This window comes from Ochlerotatus camptorhynchus, unplaced genomic scaffold (assembly GCF_037179485.1).
Source record: "Ochlerotatus camptorhynchus isolate MF236.1 unplaced genomic scaffold, CSIRO-AGI_Acam_v1.1 ptg000268l, whole genome shotgun sequence".
Taxonomy (NCBI): domain Eukaryota; kingdom Metazoa; phylum Arthropoda; class Insecta; order Diptera; family Culicidae; genus Ochlerotatus; species Ochlerotatus camptorhynchus.
This window is the reverse complement of record NW_027040758.1, coordinates 3,457,542-3,464,392: the sequence shown is the minus strand read 5'-3', so window position 1 is coordinate 3,464,392 and position 6,851 is coordinate 3,457,542.

The following is a 6,851-nucleotide window of genomic DNA, read 5'->3' as shown; positions in this document are numbered from 1 at the left end:
GTTTTCGACATGAATCAAACCATCAACCAACGTCAGCAGCATCGTAGGCGAAACTATCATCGAGCGATCTGGCTTCAACTCCAGCGGTTTATGGAGGATCGAGTGGTCGAAAATCCTGCGTTAACGATGACGGAAGAAATCGACGGCGTGCTGCAAGCGCTCTACGATGACATAGGCGAAACGGAACAACGGTTCATCCCGATAAGCTCGGTGACATGTAAGTTTACCAACCTTGATGATGAGACCAAACGTATAATATCTTTTAGGAATTGTGTTAGGAGGCAGTTCCAAAGAACGCAAAACGTTAGAAGGAAAGTTTTATCTAACAAATTAAACAAAATTATTGCCAACAGGCAGTTTGCAAAAGACCTTAGTAGTTTACCAAATTACTCTAGGCCCTTCTGGCGTTTAACAAAAGTGCTTAAAAACAAACCAAAGCCCATGCCGCTTCTTAGAGTTGACAATGAGGTTCACATAACAGCCGTCGAAAAGGCGAACTCCATTTCTCAACATTTTATGGCTTCGCATAATCTGGGTCGCGATATTGTCAGCCCGATGGAGGGTCCGATGCTTGAGAGCGTCTACCAGCTAGCTACTGAGCCTAGCGAGCTTCCGGTGGACCGGAAAATCACACTTGATGAGCTGGTGAACACCATCAAGTCGACGAAGAACATGAAGGCACCGGGTTTCGACGGACTTTTCAACATTGTCCTGAAGAATTTGGGATCGAAAGCGCATACTCTTCTGGTGAACGTCTTCAATCGCTGTCTGGAGCTTGGACACTTCCCAGCTACCTGGAAACGGTCCAAGGCGGTACCGATACCGAAGCCGGGAAAGGATCCTACCAACCCGTCAAGCTACCGTCCGATCAGTTTGCTTTCCTCGCTTAGCAAGTTGTTCGAAAAACTTATTTACGCCATACTCCTCGAGCAATTTGGATTCCGACGAGGTCACTCGACGGTGGACCAACTCAAGCGAGTCTCAAACCTCATCAATCAGGCGAAGTCGGTCTTGAAGACAACGGTCATGGCGATACTGGACATCGAAAAGGCATTCGATAACGTGTGGAACGATGGCTTGGTGCACAAGCTTCTGCAATTTCGTTTCCCCAGCTACCTGGTGAAGATCTTCTCAGACTACCTCGACGGCAGGACGTCTCAAATATGCGTAGGCAGTGCTCTCTCGGAACCGTATGATGTACCCGCTGGTGTCCCTCAAGGAAGCATCCTGGGACACATCGGACATACCGACACTTCCGCAAGGTGGAACACTGTCGCTGTTTGCTGACGATTCGGTAATCAGCTACAAGGGACGAGTAATGCGCACTCTCGTATCGAAGCTCCAAAACGGATTGGATGCTTGCACCATTTATCTCACCGACTGGAAGATATGTGTGAACGCGGCCAAAACGCAAACCATTGTGTTTCCGCATAGCAACACCGACCGGCTCAAACCTTCATCAAAGATAAAGGTTCTGACCGCTGAAACTGAGTGGTCACCCGAGGTACGCTACCTTGGCCTGATTCTCGACAGTAAGCTCCTCTTCCGGTCGCTCGTGGAAGACCGAGTCAAAAAAGGCACCATCATGCTGAAACGTCTGTATCCGATCATCAACCGTCACTGGAGTATGGGTCTCCGGTATGGAAGGGTTGCGCTAAAACACATCGGAAGAAGCTCCAAGTCCTGTAGAACAAGTTCCTGAAGATGATTCTGAATCTGCCTCCTTGCACACGGATAGCCGACGTTCATCGGCTGGCAATTCTCGATCAAATCGACCAGAGAATGACTGCGCTCGCCAGTAGGCACCAAACTAGGACTCTAAATTCAGAGTACGAAAAAATTAGAAATTTTTACCCATAATTTTGTCAATAGTTGGTTTAGTTAGGATTTAATGTAGTTAGATGGGAAATTTAAAATTTAAAATAGAACAAATGTTCACACTGTAAAATAATAAATACCAATTAGCAAAAATTAACCAATGGCTTTCAGTAATTTTAGTAAAGAATGAATAACAAATGTTGATCACTTACATTGTAAAACTATGGTAAAACAAAACAACTGAATAAAAATAAATTTAATGTGAAAAAAAAATGTTTATTTTCAGTTGCCTACTTGTAATGTTCGATTCTTTTCATAGATTTTCTGTTTACAGCTAAGCGAAACAATTCAAGCTGAACATTCCATTAGGTCCTAAGTAAGTAACTAACAAGATTCTCCTCGTCGACTTTCTCTTTGAATCCACTCGGCCCAGGTATTTTCAGCACACATAACACAACAAGAAACGATCCTGTGCTCAAGTTATTAAGGCTGTGTTCCATTTGGTGAATTTTTACTTAAATTGACAGATGGAAAATTTTCAAATAAACCTGCTATTCCAGCAGAATTATTTCTGACAGACAAGGAATCAATTTGACAGACGCTTCCTCGAAAACAGAGGGATTTTCGAACATCTTAATTTATTAACGAAGTGTCAAATCTAAGTGAAAATTTTCCAAATGGAACACAGCCTTAGTATTTTTTATTTGTTCAATCGGTAGATAAAAGATGTACCGAGAACTTATTGGAGGGATTCATGGCTAATTAATATCATCTCGATCAACTATGAAATGTTGCATAACATTGATGCAAAATTGTGCACTCCGTTTTTGTGTGTGCATTTATTTTTAGCGTTTTGGAGTTGAATCGCTGAGGATCAATCTCATTACCATAGAAAAATTTCAAGAGTACAGATATCAGCTCTCATAAAACTTATAACAAAGAAACTGGAACTTCACGTTTGTTGCAGTCCAGTACACAAGGAGTTTCAATTTCATGAGTGATGTCACAACCGTCCAAGATTTATGTCCTAGAAATCTTGAAGTGATAGGGAATATCAGCCATCATGACGGTCATTGTTGGACGCTTGTTGGACTATTTTTATGAGGTTCTGAATTTAACCAAGTTTTACTAAGTAGGAAATCCAAAATATGTAAATAGGACCGAAATCATAGGTTACTTCTACTGTATCTTATACCCTGGACAGACTATGGCTTATATCATGTAATATAAGCTGTCTTGCAATGAGCACTCATACATCTAGTTTTCACTGGAAATCCTATGTATGAGTGCTCATTGCAAGACAGCCTATATTACATGATATAAGCCATAGTCTGTCCAGGGTATTAAATCAATGTCTAGAAAAAATGCACGATAATTTCACTACACAGCTTACCGTAGTCTACTTCAACCCTGCGGTCGTGTCTTGTACACAACCCCACCAATTTTTTTTTTCTAAAATTCGTCCAATAGGTAAAAAGTTACATACAGGTTCATACAGATTATTCCAATAAAGTCCAAGACTATAGCGAAAAATCAATAAATATCTGGTTAACCAGCAGCCAAGCTTTTAAAAATAAATAAATCTATTTACAATGTTTCAAAGAAAATATCCACTAGAGTGTACGCTCAATTTTGAGGTACACTGTATGTGCATAGTAATAACGTAAATTTACACTTATTTTTCGAACTGGAATTGTTTAGTTTTTTTTGCAAATGCTTGATAATGTATTTACCTTAAATTTACCTTCATTTAACGTCGGTCTCTTTTCCGCAATCTAGTGCCAATCATCAACGGACATCGATTGCCATACATTAACGGCAGGCAGGCAGCTTCCACACCTGCGTAGGATACCCGAGCAAAGCTGAAGATCAAATTGAAATCAAAATTTGCTGTTATGATGTAACTTATTTTGAATACTCTAGTTGATCTAATTTTGGTTGACTTAACGGTTAACACAGCAAAAATGAGAGAAAAATTTTACACTGTTGAAGCAAACGGAAAACTAATCCTGCTTTCAATGAAATCAATTTGTTTACTGATTTTGCATTCATAATGTTCAACTGAATACGGGCCTGGAGTAAATGGTTACCATTCATGTTTCTCAAGCTGAAAGACTTGGGCTTCAATCTCACCCCGGGTAAGTCACGAATGTGTTAAACAAATCAAATAAATAATAATCATTAGTTCAACGACAGATGAATTTCAATTAAATTTTAAACAAGACGTAAAACGCTGTGCAGACTGGAGAGTTATAACATGTTATAACGGTTGTCAAATAATTGCAACACAGAAACCACCATCAAGATAGCGCTATAACATGTTATAACTCTGTAGTCTGAACGTACTATTAAAAGCAGAACTTCAAGTTAAGTTGCTTTCATTTAAAAAGTTTTGACTGCATAATGAAAGCACAATATGATATCAGACTTATGTCGCAACATTTGAAATCCAAATGAGTTTTCATTATGATAGCAATTGCACACTTTAATATCGATTTGCTTTCATTTTGTTAACCGACTTTGCTCGGGTATCGCACCCATTCAACCAACGGCTTTACTTCCCTTCCGAAGGAAGACGTGACCAGAGATTTTTACGCATCAGAAAAATCCCACCGACCTCGGCTGGGCTTGAACCCAGACCCATTGGTGTGAGAAAGCAGTCACGCTTACCATTACACCACCAGCTCCGGCTATTAAAACGCTCATCAATCAATTTAAATTTAATTACCTTTTGAATATACAATATTGTGATTAAAATCCACCGTATAACCCAGAAAACCTCGCACATTTTTATTTATTAAACATTTTCCACCCTTGACAATTCAATTAAGAAATGTAAATCCACTTCACTTCTCCCCGAATCGTCCAATTGATCTGGCTAAGGACGGAACGGCTGTCAATGGCAATTCAATTTCCATCCTATTTAAACTAGGACGTGTCACTAGCAGGAAGTTGTTATCATCCAATTAAGGGAATACTCCTCTCGCCGCGCGGCTGAGCGAGCGGGTGAGAGCAGTGAGGATGAAGCGTTGCGAATAATTGGCAGCGAACACGTGTACAGTAGGTAGCTTGTTGCCAGCTGTCAGTGACATTCGATAGCGAAAAACGTCTTAGAGGTTGGATAACAAATTTCGCGAATTGCCGCTATTCAGGCATTGCCTGCAGACAGTTCTAAATTTAAATTTACTTACTAACATTTCCAACCCGCACAGGAAGCCATGAGATGCGATTTGCAACGACGCGACCGAGCGCGTGGCCTACTATTGTCGAATGCTGCTCATTAGCGTACCCACCGGTAAAGACCTCGCCATATCCATTTGTGGGATGCGGCTGCTTTCTGGCCGGTGTTCATCGGAACTTTTTTTTCTTTCTTTCTCTAAAGATAGAGACCGCTTGAATCCCTTTTTGGACCCCGCCGCCGACGACGACGAAGACTGGCCAAACACTTCCTTACGCGCTCTTTTTGTTCAGCTACCGACCAAACGACCGACCGATGGCGGCAAGCCACTGACTGGTACACTGAATTATAATTATTTATGCATATGGCGCGTGATTGACGCATGAATGGTCAGTTCAGCGCAAACAAATAAATAAATCTCATATCAATTGGATGTTTTTTTTTTTCCTTTCCCCGCTTGTTTTGAGTGGCTGTTGCCCGTTCTTTCGAATGCGTTTTTGCTTTTCTTTTTATGAAAACTGGGGGAAAATTTTTTGTAGAGTAGAAGTACGTATAACTACCTACCTAGTTGCGATTCTGTGGATCAGATTTGACCTGCACTGAAGCTTTCTCGGCAGCTGGCTTTGGAAAACAGGGATGATCATGAGAGTCACATCATAAGGACTGTTCAGTTTAAAAAACAAATCGCTGTCAACCGTTTTTCTTTATATTTATTTATTTATTTGTCGTCCATCGGTGAAGTCCGCTTTACAATAGTGCTGTTGCCTTACACACTCAGACATTTTTACCGACTTGGGTAATTTTTTACCAAAATTTCAACAGCTAAACTTTCGGTAAAACCCTAATTTCAAAAGCTGTTTCACCTAATTTTAATTTCAAAACACTGGCAGCCTTGTTTAAATAATCGAGTCTTTCCATTGTGATAAACGTTTGCATGTTTTGAAACCTTAAAAGCAATGAATTAAATTGCCTGATTTTTACCGAACAGTTCAGCTGTTGAAAGTTCGGTGAAAATTACCGAAGTCGGTAGTCATTTCTAAGTGTGGACATGCTTTTTTTTTTAAATTTACGTTTTATTTGAAATTGTCAATTAATGTAGACTCACAATAATTATGACACACTCTCATCATTCTAATAATTGGTTCCTTTTTACCATAATTCATTCTGTGAGGAGACAGTCAGAGCTGGTAAATATCACGGCCGTCATGTGACAATGAGAAAACAGGTCCTCTCACTATCACGAGACGAAACGACCTATCATTAACTTTCTTGTCATGTTCCAATGATCAAGAACTCCTGAGAATAATTTTTATGTGATTTTGACATCAGCATTTCTAACTGATTTATAGCGAATTCGTTTATTATCGGGGTTAACACCAGTTCTAACCCAGTGTGAAACCGAACTTTTTGTCAATGTGAACCTCAAACTGAGCTAGGGTTTAAAAACAAACGTGCAAACTGACGTTTATCAGAAAACAAGCAGACCCAATCTTGATACCCGATCCAGGTTGGAACTGAATAATAAACGAATTCGACATTAGATTAATTTAAGCTAGCAACCGTATGTAATCGGTAGAGTGAATGCATTATTAAGGTTTACTCGGTGCAAGTAACTTTAATAGCAATAAATGAGTTAGTAATTACGATGATCACAACAATGTCACGTTCTGTCATGACAAAAAAATTCAATGAGGTTTTGAAGAAAATCTCTATCATCGTTTTTGACGTAGGACTACGTCTGTGATTTCTATATGGGGGTACACTTTGTGAAAACCGAAAATGGAACATGTAACACAATTATGAAAGATTTTGAACGTTAATAACTCAGCTGCCAATGGACCAATTTCAATAATAT